A 22,783-nucleotide genomic window follows, 5' to 3' on the forward strand; every position below is an offset into this window, starting at 1 on the left:
ACTTTGCTCCTGGAATACCTACCTGACTCCAGTGTAACATGTTTTGCCCAGAAGTTCCAGCAGGACAGTGTGTTGTATATACAACCACTCTAGACTGCAAAATAAATACACTGAAATATGAATGAAAACAGCATTAAGGAGATATCAATAATACATATCTATTATCCTTTAAAACATGAAAAACTATACAGAGTTGTAACCTCAAAGATATGAGAGATTATGGGTGGGAAAAATTTCTCGACTATAAATAAGTCCTATAAAATATGTACAACTCACACACAGAGATTATATAGGAAGGAAATGAAAAGCAACAACATGATAATCACGCAGCCTAATGGGTTGTGATTATAGGGAGTTTTTTTTTTCTTCTTAATGCTTCTTTGAATTTCCAAATTTTATATGCAAATTTCATATTATTTTTATGAACAGAAAAAAGAAAAATAAATAACATTTCTTAAAATCCCTGCAGCCTTCACTCCAGAATTTTAAAACCTGTTTTCAAAAACACAACATTACAAAATACAAAGATATTTAGGAACACCAGTATATTGCTGGCCAAAGGATTACATATTATGAAACAAATACACATGCACATATTCACACATGTGCATACATATGGAAACAGTCCTTCAAATTTAAACACACAGTAATTTTTTAAAAGAAACAAATCGCTAGAATATCAGAAATTGTGGCAAAACTTCTCATTCAATATTTCCATATAGATACAATATAGGAAGGTGATAACTGCCTGCCTTATGACCACAGCAAAGAGCATTCTAGGTACCTACTGAAAAAACTCACCCATCCCTGAGATGAAAAGCCCTTTGGAGCTCTAATGAGGTTGTTCCTACCTCACCTACATCATCTAATCCAAAACCATTCACAGACAAAACAAAGATACTGAAAGCTTAAAGTACTCTTATTATAAACATACATACCATATTTAAATTTTTCTCACTAAATCCACACAGAACTAAAAGGAGATTTCCACAAAGCTACTTCAGAATGAAGGATACAAATATGAGTACTCAACCACTTCAAAAAGGCACTCTGGGGAAGAAATTCTTTGACTCCAAATAAATCATATAACAGACCCAAGAATATATTCAGTATCTCTTTCTGGTACAAAGGTTTCCATGACCCACCTTAGAAGCAGAGACTAGAGGCAAGGATATCCGTGGATGAACTCAGGAGTAAAATGACAACCAGTGGAGATTCAAATAGGATACTGATGCCATAAATTTACTAAGGTAAGATCTGATAATCTACCCCAATGTTATAGACATGTGCCTAATTTCTCAAAATGAAGGAAAGGAGGCAGAAAATCTCATTTTACAGCTGCCTTGTATAGTGAGAAAGCCTCCTAATGCTCACCCATCCTACAGCCATCCCCAGATAGTTTTCACCTGACTGTGATGGACTGATCCTGACTTCTGAGAAAGACTTGAGGCTGTGATTGATTAGCAATTTCTGCTGAGGGTAGAGCCACCTAGTCCAATCAGGGGTCATCAGCCAAATCGGGCACCATACATGTTTTTGAAAATAAAGTTTAATTGGAACACAGACACATATATCTATGTATTGGCCCTCGCTGCTTTCACACTACAACAGTGGAATTGAGTCAGGGCAACAACATACATATGGTCCATGAAGCTGAAAATATTTACTATATTTACTATCTGTCCTGTTACAAAAAAAAAAAAATTGTCAACACCTGGTCTACCTCCTTCCTGACCAATTGTCACTGGACCTGTGCTCAAGTAGATCCAGGGTAATTATTATGCCCACAAGGTAAACCTTCCCACACTTGTACAACAGGAAACAAATCTTCCTTATATTGAACCCAAACCCATTTACAATTTACACTCTCCCTCATTCCTACCCTCTAGAGGGTCAAGCAGGAATGAAAAACTCAAATGCCTAAAAGGCAGCCGCATGTAAATATAAATTAGTAAAACTGTGAAAGGAAAATGCCACCTGCCTCAGTGTTTATGACTAGAGACTGTTCACAACTGCAGAGAACTGGGAAGCTTATGCTCAGTCTACAGGGTACAACTGCAGCAGGCTCTCTCCTGTCTGGGGATAGGACTATGGGCCCAGTGGTGCACAGCTTCTTCCTCTCCTCCCCCCAGATAATCAGCAATCAAGATGTTAATGCTAAATACTCCACTTTTTAAATGGTGCAATTTAAATTTAATAAATGTTCCAACCATATTCAACCCTTCTTCAGGAAAATTTAACCCATGAACATACAAGCTTGTGATTTCTATGAAATCTGTCTTCTACAAGACATCCCATCAATATCTAAAGACCAACACCATGTCTCCTTTCATTTTCCTTTTTTACAGGCTTATGACTCTAGCATTAACTGGGGAGATCGAGGAAGCAAATTTGGCATGCAGAGGTCAAGTGACATGAAAAGGCATTTTTATAAATTCTTGCTTTGAGACTACGTAATGGTCACATGTGACAAAAGCATGTTTGTTAAAACTAATAGAAAGAAAGAAGAACAACAAGCATGAGAAGTGGATTTGACCTAACAGATAGGGTGTCCGCCTACCACATGGGAGGTCCAAGGTTCAACTCAGGGCCTCCTTGACCAGTGTGGAGCTGGCCCATGCAGTGCTGATGCATGCAAGGAGAGCCATGCCATGCAGGGGTGTACCACATGTAGGGGAGCCCCACGTGCAAGGAAGGCACCCCGTAAGGAGAGCTGCCCAGTGTGAAAAAAGTGCAGCCTGCCCAGGAATGGTGCCACACACATGGAGAGCTGATGAAGCCAGATGGCGCAACATAACGAGATACAGATTCTGCATGCTCTTGACAAGAATATAAGCGGACACAGAAGAATACACAGCAAATGGACACAGAGAGCAAACAACTTGGGGGGGCAGGAAGGGGAGAGAAATAAATAATAATAATAATAAAAGAACAATCAAGCAATCAAATTAATAGGATGACCCATCAATGACCTGAATCACAATAACTCATTTTCTTTGACTGACATGGGATGTGAGGTTGACTTTGTACTTCAGAACTGCTACCCAGCACTAATGTGACAAACTCCACAAAATTACCCTGAAGGACAGAATATACAGACAATGCAAAAATCACCTTACATATATACAGATCCACACATACCAACTTTGATTTCTTTATAATTTGTGTTTTGAGAAAGAATCAGAAGGAAAATTTAACATTCACAGAAGCAACATGCACTTGTCAGAACAGATAATTCAAAGGTTTTATGAATATTTGACCACTCACTTTGTCAATTTTCTGCAATACTACAAAACACAATCATCTGAAAGAGATGATTCCAAATCCAGGCTCTTTCACCTAGAGGGTGATTTGTGAAGGACACACATCCCAAGGCCCCACTGCAGATTTAAGAAAACACTTTCTCCAATGCAGAGAGAGAAAGAAGGGGGAGAACAAATTTGTATTTTTACACACTACTTATTCACAATCTCCAGGAACTGAGGTATTCGGGAATTTTTATTGTTATGAAGACCCCCAGAATGGGGAAATGAGTTGCTCATAACCTGCTGATCAGGCATGAAACTAATAGAGCCACTCTGAAAGGTATATGTATTTAAGAAAAACCATTGTATTAGTCAGCCAAAGAGGTGCTAACTCAAAACACCAGAAATCTGCTGGCCTTGAGAAAGAGTATATATTTGGGGTAGGAGCTTACAGATACCAGGCCATAAAGCATAAGTTACTTCCTTCATGAAAGTCTATGTTTACATGTTGGAACAAGATGGTTGCTGAAGACTGCCAGGGTTTAGTCTCCCTGGGTTCCTCTCTTCCCAGGTCTTGCTTCTCTCTGGGTTCAGGGTTCTTCTCTTCCTGGGGCTTGCATCTCTTTTCTGTGTGCTTTCCTCCTGGGGCTCCAGCTTAAGACTTAAGCATCAAACTCCAACATCAAAAAACTTCTAGCAACAAAAAGCTTCAACTCTGCCCTTTGTCATGCCCCTTTCATCTGTGAGTCCCCACCCACAAGGTGCGGGGACTCAACACCCTACTGACTTCACCCAATCAGAGCCACAATCATAATTTAATCATTCCCAGGTACAAAACAGTTTACAAACATAATCCAATTTTTTTTTTGGAATTCAGAACTACTTCAAATGGCAACAACCCTGAAGAGAAAAAACCCTTCTGTTTTATTGACAACAAATTGAAGAGGAGGAAGGCCTACATTTCCCACGATTGGGCAATTCTTCAAATCTGAAAAGAAGGGGTGATCAGTGTACCTTGAGGAGAAGATCTGGAAGTTTTCCTAACATGACTATAGAGCTAGTGCTGAATTGGAGTAAAGTCACAGGAGCCAGGGCAAAGAACATTTTAATCCTTTTGGCCAGCCAAGGGATCTGTGAAAATAGGAGTTCCACATTTAGAATCTGTTGTTAAAGGCAAGGGCTGTCCTTTTGTGTCATGCTCTAGAGAAAGGCTGAGAACCATCCAGCAAGTGCTGCAATCAGGAAGCAAAACACTTGAATGGGGTCCATTTGAATTTCTACATGCAAAAACCATAAGATTAAACACGTAAAACAAAATTTTTCAAGTGCTTCTTCCAAATCTCAACCTAGAAATGCACTGAAAGAAACCCAGATTGCCTGCAGCAGAAGACGTTCCCTGTTCCTTTAACAATTTGAACCTTCCCATGTAAAGATTATCCCTAACAGCTCCACCTGACCATCTTCCTCCCCCACTCCCCCTTTCTTCCATCCCTAAGGACTAGCAGGCTCTCCAGTTACATAACCACTTAAAAAAGAGCTATGCACATTTAGAATCTGTAGCTTTAAAATATTTTTCTTTCCTTTCAGGCTGCTTCCTGCCTTAAACTAGATCCTAGAATGTCACCTGACAAAGAAGTAGGACAAAGGACACAAGTAGATAGGTCAAAGAAGAGAGTCTAGCCCCATTCCTAAGATATGCAAATATATTCAAGTTGCTTTTTTGGTTTTAGCCTCCCAAATTAGCAAAGAGTGTTTGGTGGTGGTGAGAGTGAGGAAATTTAACTGTACATACCAAGACACTGAAAAGCATTAGTACTTGCAGTATAGTAATTCCTCTAGAGCTTATTCTAAGGAGATCATGCAACATGACCACAAAGGTGTTATACACAGTAAACACTCAAATATGCAACAGAATTAAACAAATTATGGGGCAGGTTCTTAACCTCTTAACAAAGTTAAAAATTTTGGATTCTGATGCTTTCATATTAGAATTTGTTGATAGAATCATGGGTAATTTTTATTTTCTTTAAATCAACACATTAATTTATAATCACCACAAATAAAAATGCATGTAAATTTTAAAAAACAGAAGCTGCTGTAGCTCCATCATTTGGGCTCCCATCTACTACATGGGAGGTGTTGGGTTCTCATCCTAGGGCTTCCTTGTAAAGGCAAGCTAGCCCACACCCAGCAGAGAGCTGATGGCCCGTGTGCCATGGACAGCTGGCACAGCAAGAAGACACAACAAAGAGAGACAAGTATATACAGAAAAAACATGCAGCAAATGGACACGGAGGAGAGACAGCAAAAGAAAGGAAAAAGCCATAAGCAGTGGGGAATAAATAAATAAATCTTTAAAAAAAATAAAGTCTAACTACCCTGAGAACATCATGATAAAAAAAAAAATTACTTGGGAAAAAATTTTTTTTAACATTTTTAAATAATGTCAGTGTAACCTAGCAATCTTGCAGCTAGTTTTGTTCCATTTAACTTTAAAAGTCAATGTATTATTTTGTATATATTTTTTAAGTCTCTCAACTTATAAAACTTCTGGTTTTCCATCTTCTAACATTCCTATATATTGCTTAACTAGTAAAATCTATAATAGGCTCATCCAATTTCAACAGAGCAATACACCATATTTATCCATTTTTATGAAAATCTGAATTTCTAGAGAATACCAAATATCACCAAAATTCCTTGCCCTATTTGTTATTTCTGCTTGGCATAAAAAGTAAATAAAAAATAAAAAAACTTGCATGTGAACTAACATTATTTCTTTATAGTTCATTTTTTAAAAATATATATATATTTCACTATTAAGAACAAATGCAGGAAAGCGGACGTGGCTCAAATAATAGACTATCTGCCTACCACATAGGAAGTGCAGGGTTCAAACTCAGGGCCCCCTGGCCTGTGTGGTGAGCTGGCCCACACACAGTATTGCCACACACAAGGTGCACCATGCCACCCATGGATGCCCCCACATAGGGGTGTCCAAGCACAAGTGCGCACCACAAGAAGAGCCATCCCATTTGAAAAAACTGCAGTCTGCCCAGGAGTTTAGCCACACACAGAGATGACACAGCAAGATGACATGACTAAAAGAGAGTCACAGATTCCCAGTGCACCGAGAATGCAATAGGACATAGAACAGAAAGAGAAGGAACACAAGAGAGCAGACAGTGGGGGGAGGGAGGAAAATGGGGAAGGGGAGAGAAATAAATAAAAATAAAACTAAAAAAAAAAAAGCAAACTCTGCAACAACAAAAAAAAGATATTGTAAAAACTTTCCACTTTTATTACATACCTATTGAGGTGCCTTGAGAGTAAGCCATATAATACAATTGTTTTTGGCCAGTTTTATTCAGAATGTAGTTAACTGAAGCTGGTAAGTCATAATTTGACATCTCATCATAACTGTAATCCAAAAAGGAACTGATTCACTGAAATATTACACACAAATAATACTGGCATATACATAAAGAATAATCACAAACTGAACATATCTCAGTAAACCAGCGCTGAGCAGAGGAAGCAGAACATTACCAGAAGCACAGAAGTTCCCTTGAGCCCCCTTCCTGTCATGCTTCCAAAAGGTAACTCCTATCCTAATTTTTCACACCAAATATAGTTTTATCATTCTTGGAAATTTTATATGAAAGGAATTATACAGGATGTATTCTTCTGTATCTGATTTCACCCACGTCATATAGTTATGGGTTGTTAGTTCTCATTCCAGTGTGAGAATACACCACATTTTAATTTTCCAGTCCACTGCTGATGGGCATTTGGGTAGTTTCCAGTTTTTCACTATTGTGAACAGTGCTACAAGAAACATTCCTGTTGTGTCTGTAGGTAAAGGCTCTCATGCTTGTGTTTCAAGTCCTCAGCAAGCACGGTTTGACAGATGGGAAGCAAGCCTGGAGGAGACCATAGAGCTTCCTTCTCTAATGCCTGGTCCTGGGCACAGGACTCTGATGCCCTGCATGTGAGTAGAGCACACATGAGTGAGTGTCACTCACGATGGAAAAGCCAGCTGTTCATGAGCACTTAGAATGGGCCAGACTCTGGGCCAGATCCTTCTCATGTATCTCCTTTAACCTCCCAATTACCTTGTTGAGAAATAAAAAGCTTAATCTTGCAGAAAAGATATCTAATGAGCCACTCCTGCCCCAGCTTCTGTAAATCAGCCCGTGAGAACATGGTCTTGCAGGAGAATATCACAGAATGACTCCTGCCCCCCACTTCTGTAATCTAACAAACACTCCAGCCCCGCTTCTGTAAATCAGCCGATGACCTTGCACCTGCATTCTGCTTCTGTAACCACGCTTGCAAAATATCGCCTGGCAACACATTACCAATGAGCAAGAGTCATGCTGATCCCACATGAAATCCTATATAAACCTATGAAAACTGAAAAACGGGTCTCAGAATTTGGATACTGACTCTCCTCTGAGCCTGCACATAATAAATCTGTTCCTTACATCTCTGAGTATCATTTCGGGTTTCCCTATTGTTCAGAACTCCTGGCTTTGCTCCAAAAACCTTATCAGATAGTGGTGTATTATCCCGATTTTACAGATAAGGAAACTAAAGCACAGAGGACCTAGGTTAAATTGTCCAATGTCATACTGCTATTAATTGCTAGAGCCAGAAGTAAGAGAAAGAAGAGAATTTCAGAGGTGAGAATTTCCAGAAAGAAGAAAAATGAATATTTCAAATACATGTTTATGGAGGAAGGCGAAGGGGAAGGAGAAGGAATAAAATTTGCCCAGCAGCATCCTAACCAGTAAGAATGACAAAATAACTTAAGAATTCCTAATTCCTAATCAAATCTAATGCCTATGATATAATTATTTATCTATAATGCCCTCTAATGCTATTTGTTCAATTAAGGAGGTATAAAATCTTTCACAAGACATCAGTTTCTCCTCTCCTAAGAGTGCAGAGTCACACACTCTATCTGCCATCACTGCTGAAATCCCCACATGTCTGAACTAAGGGCACTAAGGAAAGAGGCCCGTGTCATAATCAACTCAAATATATGTGAAAGCCCAAAATTCATCCTGAGAAACTGAAAGAGTCTGGTGTTTCCGAGACCAGGTGTTTCCCCGGCTGTTCCCCATCCACACATCAAAACCAGCATCCGCCGAGAATGAAGCCCAGGCTGCTGTTGGCGAGGTTAGAGACCCAGATGCTGGAGTCTGCAAGGAGGCTATGCTGCAGAAACACAACTGGCCTGGGATCTGAAGGACACTCACACTTAAGAGTTAGCAGTCCTGAATGATATTGCAGCGACAGATGCTAGACATTAGATAACCTGCCATAACCAATGAATGTACTTGGGGAAAGTGTAAATTACAATGCAAACTATAATCTATGCGGTGCAGTCCTGCTTCAAAATGTATCCACCAAATGCAATGAATCTGCCACAATGATGAAAGAGGCTGTTGATGTGGGGGGATTGGGTGGGTGGAGCATGGGGTATGTGGGAACCTCTTTTATTTTTTAATGTAACATTTTTGAGATCTATGTATCTACAAAAACATGCAATAAAAATAATCACTCAAAATAAAAAAAAAGATTTAGTATCGCCCAACTTCAAAACAAACATTATATATCACTAAACAGAACATTCATAAAAGATTCCACAAATAAAGAAATAGAAACAAATTAAAATGTTGAGATAGTAACGTACTTCTATATAACATTAGTAAGAATGTTTTTAAACAGTGCTGGAAGGGTGGCAGTGAAACTAGACTATTTTTACATGCCTAGAAACAAGACACACTTGTTTGTTAATTTTTTAATATATTTTTAAGAAGTTATAAATGATGTCTATAATTTGATCCAGTCATTGGATTTCTCACAATGTATCCTAGCAGAATAAACCAAAAGAAAGAAAGCACAAGTTCATATATCTTAATTCATTTGAATATTCATATACATATAGGTATATGTGAATTTATTTTCTTCTCCCCTGTCCCTGGGACACTGTGACATAGTGGAAGTAACAGACTTGAGAGCTGAGAAACCCTGTTTCATCTGGAACCAAAGGGCCCTCGGCATGAGGGAGATGCAGTGCATACAAACATATAAGACTCCTGGTTAGGCTTGCCATGCACAGGGGCTGCTAGTTGCTAGGAAGGCTACGAAAATCTCCCAGTCTCTACCCTCAAAAATTGCTGTAGGGAGAAGTTTAGGGGAAGGAGAAGTACACAAACAAGTCAACCCCGAAGCAGAAAAACAGAAGCATCTCAAGAGGCATTCGTTTGATCAGAGGAAGGGGTTTCCTCTTCACTTGAGCAATCAGGGAGAGCTGGAATTCAAGAGGAGCCTGGAAGGATGGAAAGAATTACTATTTTTAAAAAGACAGAGTCTTTCTGCCACCTTTCCAATCCACCACAATGGTGCACATGAACATCCTGGGTGATGTTCAGTGAGAGAACTGCCAGATTATTATCATGCTGTGCTTCCAAATCATCAGTTGGTTTCTAACTCTGATGATGAAGCATGGCTACATTGGCAAATTTGAAATCATTTATGATCAGAAGGCTGGGGAAATTGTTGTGAAACTCACAGGCAGGTTAAACAAGTGCAGAGTGATTAGCCCCAGATTTGATGGGCAACTCAAAGATCTGACAGTTTGGTTTCATTGTACTATGACATCAACTGGTATCTTGGACCAAAAAGGAACCAAGTTGAAAATGTACAGGAAAGAAAATCCTGGGATTTTTTTTTCTAATGGTGTAATACATACACACAAATAAAATGTCTCAGCTGGGGAAAAAAATGATAGGACTGAGGATGGTAGGCATCGTTCCAGTGGTGTGGGACCAGTTGCAGTCCAGGGGGGATTTTAGCAAAAAAGAAATAATTCATTTGGATTTGAGAGTTACAGGGAGTCTTTTTTTTTTCTATTTATTAATATAACAGACCCAACTTCAATTACACTATTTATAATTTTGCTCTGGCACCAATTAGAACCTATACAACTAATAATGTTTCTTAGATAATGAGTAAACATTGTTGACAATCAATGATTCTCAAGCACTCCTCAAAAGCTCTTGAGAGATAGATTCTTACCCCTACAGAGTGGGTCACCATAGACATCACAGCCTGTCACGGTAACCACGGTCATCATGAACATGGTGAGCCTCAAAGTTCCACTACTACATAGAAAGGATGAATGGTACAGCCAACAGCTAGAGGGAAAGAATGTAAGCAAAGGTGGGTATCTTCATTCATTAGGGCCCTGAAGATGGTTGAATGGCCAAATCACATAATTATAGCTGGGCTTTGAGAAGCTTAACAGGCACAAAGAAAACAAACAATCAAACAGGGAGTCTGTCAGAGAGGAGAGCAGAGCTGCTAAGAGGACACAGAGCTGAGCCACGGACCAGCCCTCTGCTCATGAGAATTCTCTAATGATCTCCAAGTGAGTTACAGATAATCAGAGAGGCCCACTGAGGCACGACTGAAAGACCATCACTACAGCTGTCAAATCAAGTTCCATGCTGAATGAGGTACAGGTAAATGAATAATGCTTTAATACAAAATCTAATTCTCTTGTAAATTGTATAGATATACAATATTATATTTGTGCATGTTAAAAGCATTGTTTTTCTAAATTACAAGCAGACTGAATTTCTATATTCCTGTTTGGAAATCTCTTTGTATTTCTTAATGTATGGGGAGCCTCACAAATGGAAATGGTTCAAGTCTCTTGGTTTCTGAACTTCTTTCTGGTGCTCTGTGAACAAAAGCCTAACTTGGGTGCTGGGCAGGGAAAGCAAAGGGTGGGGTGAACTGAAGCATATAACAAGGGCAGCCTGGAGAGGAACTTGACAGCTACTTAAAGATGGGAGTCAAGAAATATTCTGTAGTTTCCAGTCCAGGTCATTAGAGGGACGGCAGTGCTATTAATACCAAGGCAAGTCAGGAGTGGCCTGGATGAGGAGATGAGTCCCAAGAGTCCCACGAGTTCCAGATGCCACTCTAGGACTGAAGGACCTTCAGGATTCTTTTTGTCTCTTTGGTCTTAAAAGAGCCAAAGTAACACCACCACTTCCAAACAGGAGTGGAGGACAATTCAGATGGGAGCTGAGGGACAATTAAAACCCTCAATCTCGTGTGCTCCATGGAGTCAGGGAATTGCAAACCCTCAGAGAAGTACCTATTCAGGTCTAAAGAAAATCACTCATTCCCTTAGATTACTCACCCCTTTCTCACAGATTCCCTTTAAAACTTCTCTCTGAGTTGAGCTCATAGCAGGAGTTATATACATGTCACTGATCACCCAACTAGAGAGGCCTCTTCAGAACAGAGTAGGAAGATGGGGACAAAATGCTATGAACAGATTTAGCTCAGGCTACTCTCAGTTTATGCTCCCCATTCTGGAGACCAATGTATCAACCTCCCTCCCCCCAAAACATGCACACATACACACCCAGAAAGGAAGAGAGAGGGGCATGTGGAGGAAGGAAGGGAAGGGAAGGAAAGGAGGAAGGGAGGAAGGAAGGAGAGGGGAGAAAACCCATGAGACCTGAGAGTGAAGATGACTAAAGGGGAACTTGGAGATTGTCCTGGCCAAGTAACTGTTTTTACAGTTGAAGAATGAGGTTCACAGAGGTGGAAGCATATAAACAGTTGGGTGCAGACCAATATCTAGAACTGAGGTCTCCTAACTTTTCTTTCCGCCATCTGGGAGCAAATCAAGAATTTTCTTTCTTAGTTTTCCATGGCAAGGCACCTGCACATGTGGCAGGAGCTATAAACACATCTGTAGGGCAGGTGGCATCATTTGCTTTAATTACATATGGAGTGAAAAGCCTGGAGGAGGATAGAAAAAGAGGAGCCACATTCCCTTAGCATGTTTTACTGAGGTCCTGGCCTCTCAACTATAACTCACATTACTGATTATAATCATCAATTAATGACTATAATAAAATATAATTAAAATTATCAATATATATTTTTCTATTGTGGGATTGGAAATCAATATACACCATGTACTAGGGTTAAAAATAAAAGGGGAAGGAAGGAAACACAGATAATATGCTCACTCTGGCATAAAATATACGCTTGTGTGTGGGATTAGTTCTATCACCCCACCAAGGGCATGGTTAAATGATTTATTAAAGCACATCTCTTTTTGCTTTAGAGCAAATAGAACTCTGTCCTTGGTTATCTCTGCACAAGCTATCTCTTTGCGCTTGAAGTTTGAAAACGGCCACCTCTTGACCTTTCTGCCACTAGACAGGATGTGAGTCTAGAGACAAGGTTTCTTGTTCCAAGACAAAACATCCTTGGGAAATTTATCTTTAACCACAGCCCTTGGCTAAATCAAAAAATACATGATATACAAGCAAGAGAAATAAACCAGACAGAGACTTCCTGCACATGAGTTTTGGTGTGTGAGTCTTTCATTCCCAAGGCAAGTGGTGCCCAATGTGGGGCAGCTGATTTTCCCCCAGCTGAGAGGCATTTTTCGGGATGGCCCCTGGGAACAGCCCAGTGGAACTACAGTCCCAACATTCATCGCTGCCAGCAATCACAGCCGCCCTTGTTGTAAGCTGCTCCCTGGGTTCAGTCACAAGAACATGTCTGCATAGTGAGATTGGTCCAAACCATGCTTCCTGCAAGGACATCAGCTGCCCTGAGAGAGGTAAGCTGATCTCAGACACTAGTATAACATGGGAAATACATTATCAAAGCAACTAGGAGGTCTATCTCCACACTTCACAAGAACTATTGAAAGCAGGTAATTGTAGAGTGAAAGAACAACAAATTTCTACATTGCTTCAAACAGTACAGACCTTTTGTTCATATTTCCCTGAAAAGGGAGCCTTAGGTTTTGAATTATGGGAACTCTAGACCTAGAATTATGAGTCAAATTGTAAACTTTCTGTTTCTGTTAGTGTGTTATCACTGCTTTTGTATTTGTCTCTTTGTTCAATGTCAGTATATTTTAATACCTCTGTGTGGTAATATAAATAAATAAAATTTCCTAAAAGAGCTCTATTCAAATGGTCTAAAAATAAATAAAAGCTTGTATTAATAGATAAGTATAAATGCTAATAAGAGCTCTACAATTATAAAAATTGTAAGTCCTGATTAATGGAATTACTATAAGTTTCTTCATAAGAAATAGTTCTTACTTCAATTGAAATGAATAGTTTTATTCTTCACAGGATAAAGTGAAGGATGTAAAATTTAAAAGAATATTAAAACAGGTAAAAAGATTGTGGGAATGCTAACTGAAATTGGATGATTGTTCAAAAAGGTGTGTTTTGTCCTAAAATAAAAAGGCTAGTTTTCATACAATAAAAATGGAAATACTCACAACAAAACATGAATGCATACGGCAAGCTGTAAAAAGTATTGTGGTAGCATTCAGTGAAAAAATGTGTTCTGTGAAGTTAAAATTTATCTTAAGATAAAGTAATTATAGTCCATGTGGTTATGAATAATTATAAGAAGTTTGTGGAAGCATTGTTTGAATCAATGTGTTTAAATACCTAATTCCAAAAATCCATTATTAAACAGAAACTGAATTGATAATAACAAAAAGTAAATTCATAACAAGAAAACAACCTCTCCTGCCAACTCACATCTAAAAAACTATATCTAATATTGCATGCTACTAGGTATTTGAAATAAATTTGTATTTGCATGTAACCAAATTGAATCATTTTTTTAACATTTGTTTAGTGTGCATGGTAATTGCATGTTGTAAGAAGTTTGCTTAGAGACAGTTTCCAAAATCATTTTGGTAACTTACATATGTAGGGTGTATAGAACCTTAGTTTTATTATTAAGGAAATAGAAAATAATTTTGTCCTAAGATAAATGACTAGTTATTAAAAAAGAGTAAAATTTAGGACAAAACCTGAATGAACACAGAAAGTACAGAAGGTGTGCAGAAAAGGAATTTTTGTGGATGAAGTTAAGTAAGATTTGATAGGTCTATCTATTAAATTTTAAATGCTTTAGTATCAAATAATCTACTAATACAGAGTTAAAATTTGTTCTTTCTCAAATTTTCTTAAGACATTACCCTGTTTGAGCAAAAGTTTACAAAGACTGTTTCTTCTGATTAATCAGTGTACAAAGAGTCTCTTTTACCAAAATAGCTTCTTGTACTTGGACCATATCATGTCCTTGGCTTTTTAAAAAAAAACAAGTTTTATCATGTTTAAGGGAACATAATGTTCAAACATGCTCTCTCAAAATCAGATCCTGAAAAATGTCTTATATTTTAGGCTTTTGCAGATGATTTGTTCTTTTACCTTAAAAAAAATGAAGTAATAAAATAGTTAAGTTCATTTAATATAAGTTAAATGAGCAATATTTAAAAGTATTATAAAATTAAAAGGATTCTTTAACCCTCTGTTAAAATTGTATGAGTAAAAACTTCATATGAATACTTAAAGTGTATATAAAATTTCTGAAAATTTAATAACGTTACAACATAATATTAAAAATATATAATGCTGTTAATCATAATTTTAATTATTAAAAATTATATATATTATCAAAACAACCTCTCTCCTTAAAAGCAAAACATGTACACTTTAACTCATACTCACCTGATTTACATTAAAAGCTGGCATAAGGCAGATACTTTAACTCATACTTGTCCAATTCACATTAAAAACTGCCACAGGGTGATATATAACAGTAAGCTCTCATAAATTAAAGTAGCACCACTGCTGTGTGCAGCAACTCTAAATATTCTTAATTTATTACAAAAATTAATAGCCAATTATGCCACTACCACTTTATTTTAAAATTTCTTGAAGCTTTCCCTGATATCTCCTTAGGCAAGTCAAACCAGCTGCATTCATATGTGAACAAGCCAACAGTAAATTTTACAGCACTTTCCCAAAGCTGTGTGCATAACCCAATCATCTATCCTAGACTAATAACAAAAACTTAACTGTATAAAAAACCTGTAGTTTTAACACTATTTCTTCATATATATTTTTAAAGATTTTATTTATTTTTCTCCCCTTCTCCCCACCGCCCCAGTTGTCTATTCTCTGTGTCTATTTGCTGTGTGTTCTTTGTCTGCTTCTGTTGCTGTCAGTGACACGGGAATCCGTGCTTCTTTTTGTTGCATCATCTTGTTGTGTCAGCTTTCCATGTGTGTGACGCCATTCCTTGGCAGGCTGAACTTTCTTTCACACTGGGTGGCTCTCCTTATGGGGCACACTCCTTGCGCGTGGGGTTCCCCTGAGTGGGATCACCCTGCATGGCAGAGCACTCCTTGCGCAAATCAGCACTGCACATGGGCCAGCTCCACACAGGTCAAGGAGGCCTGGGGTTTGAACCACAGACCCCCCATGTAGTAGGCGGATGCCCTAACCACTAGGCCAAGGCCGCGTCCCTATTTCTTCATATTAATAATATTATGTTAACAAATAATTTTTCTTAAAAATCATCTCACTCCACCTTAAAATTATGCTTACAAAATAAAAAAGGGGGAATAGGGTGTTAGGTCTAACCAGTCCGAAGGATGTCATACAAATAGCCTTATATACTTTAACTTCTTTTAAATTGCAATGAGGATGGTTATACAGCAGCAGAACAACATTTTCAAATACCAATTGTAAAAATTTATCCTAAAGTGTTATACAAAGCCCTGGATGGACAAGAGGCTAATGGTAATTGGCATGCTCCAGTAAATTTATCCAACATGGGGAGGACAGTACTCATGTGTTCTCTCCCTAGGAGGCCCTCTTTGGCTTCTAGCAAAGCATGTAAAACCATACCATGGCTGATGGAATCTACAGCACACCCCAAGACCAAGCCTGGAAGTGCTCAACCTGCAATCAACCAACATCGCCCTGAGGACTACCCAAGGGGCTGAACTGGTTACATGGGGAGTCTTAAATAATTGGGCAACCAAGCACAAGCTCTAATGGCATGAGTTGGGTGCCCTAAGATGCCTAAAAATTGTTTTGTACCTTATTTCACAGTAGTCACTACTGCTTCTGCTAAGGTGGGAACGTGGAAAATGTACATATTGCTCATGCTTATGTCTGTTAACCCCTGCAGTGCCAATCACAGCTTTTGGGTCCATATAACAGATCCACCGGTATTTGCCCTCACCTCCTGGAAGGATCCTGAGGCCCCATTATCCTCAAAGGATTCAACATGAATAGGAGGATACTGGGTCCTCCAGGAGGGCCACTAATACATGAAATTGACTGGAGGCATTCTAACATTTGTGTCACTCCTTTAAAATGGAATGGCACCCAACATAATTGGAACCAAATAAATAAACACCTTCAGAGTGCCTTCTCCACTCATATATCAGATGAAGTGGTAGCTTTCCATTTCCAATTAAGGGGGCAATGATGAAACTTAAAAAATCAAACTCAACAAATCACACTAAAAATCTTAGCCGAACAGTTACAGTGGCAGAACCATTTAACGTGGTTTTCCAATCTAAATTTTAAATGGTGGGCCACAATAGGAAGATTAATTTGTCTCTGCCTTGTTATAGTTATAGGATACCAATGCTTCTTCCAACTATGGGAACATACCAAACAATGCTATGAATACCTGGCCACCGTAGATATAGCTACTCAAGTAGAACAACCTGCTCAAAAAGAAAGGGGGGAGATGTGGGGATTAGTTCCAACACCGTGGCAAGGGCATGGTTAAAAGATTTATGAAAGCTCATCTGTTCTTGCTTCAGAGAAAAATAGCTCTGTCCTTGCTTATCTCTGCAAAAGCTAAATCTTTGCGCTTGAAGATTGAAAATGACCTCCTCTTGCCCTTTCTGCCGCTAGACAGGATGTGAGTCTAGAGACAAGGTTTCTTGTTCCAAGACAAAACATCCTTGGGCAATTTAATTTTAAACACAGCCCTTGGCTGAATCTAAAAATACATGATACATAAGCAAGAGAAATAAACCAGACAGGGCCCTCCCTGCATATGAATTTTTGTGTGCAAGTATTTCATTCCTGCGGCACTTGTGTGTTTTAGCGAGAAGAAAACCTACAAGTTCGCAGTGCAACTCACCACTCATTTGATAACATGTTTGTAAAAGCAATCTTAGAATATGTACATATAAAAAGTTAGAAATTAAATTTCAAGAGGCCCATTGGTTGTCTTGTGAACCTAAGAATTATAGAAACTCTAATACAGCTAGGATTTATTGGGGGGAGGGAGGAAACAGTTAAAGACGTAGAGAATGATACAAAGCTCACATTTACACAGAGGACTTTTAAACTTGATTTGAGTAGTAATTTGGGAAGGAATTGAGGCAAAAGAAGGCCCTTAGATGGCCTTCTGATAATATAAAAAAAAAAATTTTAATTTTTTTTTAAAGATCTATTTTTGTTTCTCTCCCCTTCCCTTCCCCATCTGTCTACTCCCTGCATCCACCCGCTGTGTGCTCTTCCCCTGTCTGCTGTGGCACTAGAATCTGTGTCTTTTTGTTTTTGTTTTTTTATTTTATTTTTTTATCTTTTAATTTTTTTAATTCATTTTGTAAAATTATTACATTAAAAAAATATGAGGTCCCATTCAACTCCCCACCACCACCACTCCCCCCCCCCCAGCAACACTCTCTCCCATCATCATGACATATCCATTGCATTTGGTAAGCATATCTCTGGGCATCGCTGTACCTCATGGTCAATGGTCCACATCATAGCCCATACTCTCCCACGTTCCATCCAGTGGGCCCTGGGAGGATCTACAATGTCCGATAATTGTCCCTGAAGCACCACCCAGGACAACTCCTGTTGCTGCATCCCTTCCCCCAGCCTTTGTTATCTCCTTCCTCCAGCCGTTGCTGTCCTTCCCGCCAGTCCCGCCCACGTTGCCAATATATAATCTGCCTTCTTCCCTGGCTACTGCCTACCTCATAGCCGCCTGCACAACTCCGCCTATCCACTACCGCCCCGTAGTTAACCCGCCCCAGCTCCTGCCCCTCCCTCTACCCAACCCTATATAACCAAGTGTATTTCCGCAATAAAGCAGACTTGTTCCTGCGCTCAGGCTGTCTCCGTGGTTTTTACCGCGCGTCCCCCACGCCTGGAGAACCTAGGCCTACGCGCTGGCCTAGGGGCTTCCCGCCGAGCCGTGGAAGGCTGCCCGGACCTCGTGGGCCGCTAATCACTGCCAGTGACCCCACACTTGGGGGCTCGTCTGGGATCCTTTCCTTCCACCGCCTTACGGCCCCTGTTGTCTGCTGTTGCTGTTGTCTACTGGCGACCATTTCAGCTCTCCAGGTAGGGACCCCGTCGCCATCTTTTCTTCTCCCACTATGGGCACCTCCCTCTCTTCACACCATACCCCTCAGGTTCGGCTTTTAGCCGCCCTGCTTGATACCAATGGGGTTCGCGTTTCCCTGAAACAGCTCCAAAAATATTGGGACTTACTACTCCCCTTCAATCCGTGGCTCGCCACCTGCCAGCTCTGGAGCCCGGACACGTACTCACGGCTAATAGATCGAGTTACCTCTGCCATAGAGCATGAAAGGCGGTCTTTTCCGCCCGGCCTGCTGCCTACTCTTGTGGCCGTTCGTGCCTGCCTCCTTGGTGCACCATCCGAAGTCATCCGGGACAAATCGATCAAACAACCCAATGATTATGAGCCCGATGATCTTAGAGACACAAATTCTCTGTCTGACCAGCTCGCCGCAGCTCTCGAGCGCGAGCCTCCCCGCTCGCGCTCCCCGCCGCCTACAGAAACCGTTTCTGTGGCTCCTCAGAATAGCGGACCTCCTCCTCCTTCCTCCACCCCTGCCCAAGATGGCGTGCTTCCTGCTTCTTCCTCACCCGGATTAGAGCCCGCCGGCGGGAACAAAGGCACTTCCTCTCGCCTTTACCCGCCCCTTCCTGTCTCGTCATCCCCCGGGCCGGCCCCCGGAAATGATGTAGCTTCGCCGCCATCTTGGCCGGCCCCCGGAAATGATGTCGCTTCGCCGCCATCTTGGCCGGCCCCCGGAAATGATGTCGCTTCGCCGCCATCTTGGCCGGCCCCCGGAAATGATGTAGCTTCGCCGCCATCTTGGCCGGCCCCCGGAAATGATGTAGCTTCGCCGCCATCTTGGCCGGCCCCCGGAAATGATGTAGCTTCGTCGCCATCTTGGCCAGCCCCCGGAAATGATGTAACTCCGCCGCCATCTTGGCCGGCCCCCAGAAGTGACGTAACTTCGCCGCCATCTTGGCCAGCTCCCGGAAATGACGTGGCTTCACCGCCATCTTGTCCGACGCTCAAAAGGGTCCCGCCACCAGCTTGTTGCCGCCTTGACGCTGCTAAGCTGCCACTCCCTCACTTGTTTCCCGCTACCGCTCATCCCTCGCCACCACCATATAACGGCGACTCCGGAAGAGCGCACCCTTCCGCCCCTCAGCTTTACCCGCTCAACCCGCTGCCTACGCCACAGCGCCCTCAGACCTGGCTTCCCTTTACGGCCGAAGAGATCAAGACACTGCGAAAGGCCGTGAAGGAAGATGGTATAGGTAGCCCATATGTCCAACAATTGTTAGAAGAACTGGGAGTTCAACTTGCGCTCCCCTATGACTGGATTTCCTTAGCCCGCGCCATCCTTCAGCCCGGTCAGTTTCTTGAATGGCGTGCCTATTATCAGCATGCTGTTGAGCAGCAAGTAGCAGAGAACGCCCGCATCGGTGTCAGAGATCCACCGGACGCCTACACCGGAATCAACGGCTTTGCTAATCCTCAGTCTTATGTCAATATAGATCCAGGGTTTTGGCAACGAGCAAAGAACCTTGTCCAGCGGTCATTTTCGCTAGTCTCCTCCAAGCAATCTACCAAATTTGCGCAAATGCTTCAAGACCCACAAGAGACCTTTCCTGCGTTTGTCGCACGCGTTCTAGAAGCCTGTCAGCGGAAAATCACCAATGAAGACGCCCAATTTATGTTAGCAAAAGAGCTTATTCTCGACGGATGCCTCGCACCCTTCCGGACTGTCATCCTCCCTCTTCGCGACAAGCAGATACACAAGTGGGTCTTAGCCTGCCGAGATATTGACCCTCAAACTAAAGCGCTTACTACTGCCTTCGCCTCCGCCATGGCTGTGTCCTCTGCCTCTGCTTCTGCCTGCTTTCGATACGGTCAACCTGGTCATTTCATCCGCGAGTGCCCTCAACAAGCGGCTCCCCGCCCTGCCGAGGCACTCCGCCGACCGAGAGGCCCCCCCACACCATGCCCGCGCTGTGGAAAAGGGTACCATTGGGCTCGCGATTGCCGTTCCTCGCAACAGCCTTTAAACTTCCAACGGGGCAGGCCTCAGCCCCTCTCCCAAGAGGCCTTCAAGAGAGCTCCAAAGCCCTAATGTGGACAATGCCTATCACACGTCACCAGAAACCTTCCCTCGAGCTCAAAATCAACGGGCAGTGGCTTGAAGGGCTCTTAGACTCTGGTGCTGAAATCTCTTGTATTCCCTTTGAAATCGCTGCCTTCAACCACTGGCCCCTCGAAACCGGCCCTCAAGTCATTGGCGCCACGGGAGCTGCTACCTCCTGGAAGACATCACAGCCTTTGCATTGGAACGATCGAGAAGGTCACGAAGGCCAAATTCGTCCACTCGTCCTTTCTTCAGTTCAAACCATCCTGTGGGGACGAGATGTCCTCAGCCAGCTAAAAGCTCGAATCACCACAGAAGCCTTCTCAGCCGCGCTGCCCCCCCCTTCTAGGGGCCACTGCTCCTGTCTCAAGACCTGACCCTATCCCTCTGGAATGGGACACAGAGGAGCCCATCTGGGTCGAGCAGTGGCCCTTGCCCGTGCACAAGTTACAGGCTCTCTCTGCCCTCGTCGAGGAACAACTACAAGCGGGGCACATTGAGCCATCCACCAGTCCCTACAACTCACCAATCTTTGTCATTAACAAGAAAAACACTAGCAAATTCCGCCTTCTCCACAACCTTCGAGAAATCAACAAGCACATCAAGCCGATGGGGTCACCCCAGCCAGGCTGCCCCCATCCTACTGCAGTCCCCCAGCATTTTCATGCGGCGACCATCGACATCAAGGACTGTTTTTTCTCCATTCCTCTTCACCCGCGGGACTGCCCACAATTTGCATTTACAGTCCCACGCACCAACAACCAGGGCGCAGCACGCCGATTCCAGTGGAGAGTGCTACCACAAGGTATGCGGAATAGCCCCACCATGTGCCAGCTTTATGTCAACTGTGCCCTCGAGCCGCTGCGCTCTCATTTCCAGCCTGAAGAAACATACATCATCCATTATATGGACGATCTTCTCTTAGCAGCGAGTTCTAGCACCCTTCTCAATGACCTGCTTTCTGCAGTGATGACCAACCTCTCGAGTCTCGGGCTTACCGTACAGTCAGACAAAATAAACCTCAAACCTCCTTTTCAATTCTTGGGCTTTCATTTCCATCACTTCATACAACCGTCAAGCCCTCAGCTGCACATCTCTCCCACTATGACACTGACTGAACTTCAGCAACTTTGTGGGCAAATCAATTGGCTTCGATCAGCTCTTCCCATCACGACAGCACAAATGCAGCCTCTCTTCGAGCTTCTGCAAACCAAAGATAGCCCACCTGCTGCAGTCCGGCAAAAGATCACCATCACCCGCGCTGCGCAAGAAGCCGTCCAACAAGTCAGTGATGTGCTTCAGCAATGCCGCCTCGAGCGATTCTCTCCAGATCTTCCAATCTTTGCCCTGGTTCTACCGACGCCGGTCACCCCGACAGGTCTCCTGTGGCAAGATGGTCCTCTTCTTTTTCTGCACACGTCAAAGAGCAAACTCCCAAAAATCTGCCCTTTCCTAAGGGCCTGGATTGCGTTGGCCACTGACTTAGTCTTCCTTTCCATACAAACGTATGGTATCCCACCGCACACTATTATTTGGCCTCTTGATGCCAAAGAAGTTTCTTCCCTTATTATGAACAATACCCAGATGCAGAGCTTAGTAGAGCTCTTTCGCGGCTCCTTTGATAATCACTACCCTCATCACCGTTTGCTGCAAGGGGTGTCTCAGTTAGCATTCTCTAACCCGTTCCGCCCGTTGCCTGCGCGGAACCCCATTCCATCAGCCATCACTGCCTTCACAGACCCCTCAAAAACAGCGTTTGCAGCCGTTATCTACACTCCTGGAAAACCTGAGCCCCAGCACTTAGTATTCGCCAATGACTTTTCTGTTCAAGTAGGCGAGCTCCTAGCAGTCGCAGCGGTCCTCAATCTCCACCCAAGCCAGCCTCTCAATATCTTTACAGACAGCCTATACACACTACAAGTTTGTCGCAGCCTGCCACTTGCCACCTTTTTGCCAGGCGATTCAAACATTGACTGAGCGCTTGCCTTCATGCAGCGCTTACTTGAAACGAGACAGCAGCCCTGGTTCATCACACATTTGTGAAGTCATTCCAACCTTCCGGGGCCCCTTGCCCACGGCAACAACCTTGCCGATGCGGCAGTGTCACGCTTTAGAATATTTCCTTTAGCCTGCAAAGATTATGTTGTGGATGAAAATCTGCTTGGAGACCCCATCAACCACGCTAAGTTGCTGCACTCGC

General features: G+C 42.2%; 1 pseudogene; it reads right to left on the minus strand.

Moving 5' to 3' along the window:
- Positions 1–22,783, minus strand: part of LOC101441984 (lysosomal acid lipase/cholesteryl ester hydrolase-like) — a 39,192-nt pseudogene that overhangs the window by 6,660 nt on the left and 9,749 nt on the right.

The sequence above is a fragment of the Dasypus novemcinctus genome, chromosome 6 (assembly GCF_030445035.2).
Source record: "Dasypus novemcinctus isolate mDasNov1 chromosome 6, mDasNov1.1.hap2, whole genome shotgun sequence".
In the NCBI taxonomy this organism is placed as follows: Eukaryota; Metazoa; Chordata; class Mammalia; order Cingulata; family Dasypodidae; genus Dasypus; species Dasypus novemcinctus.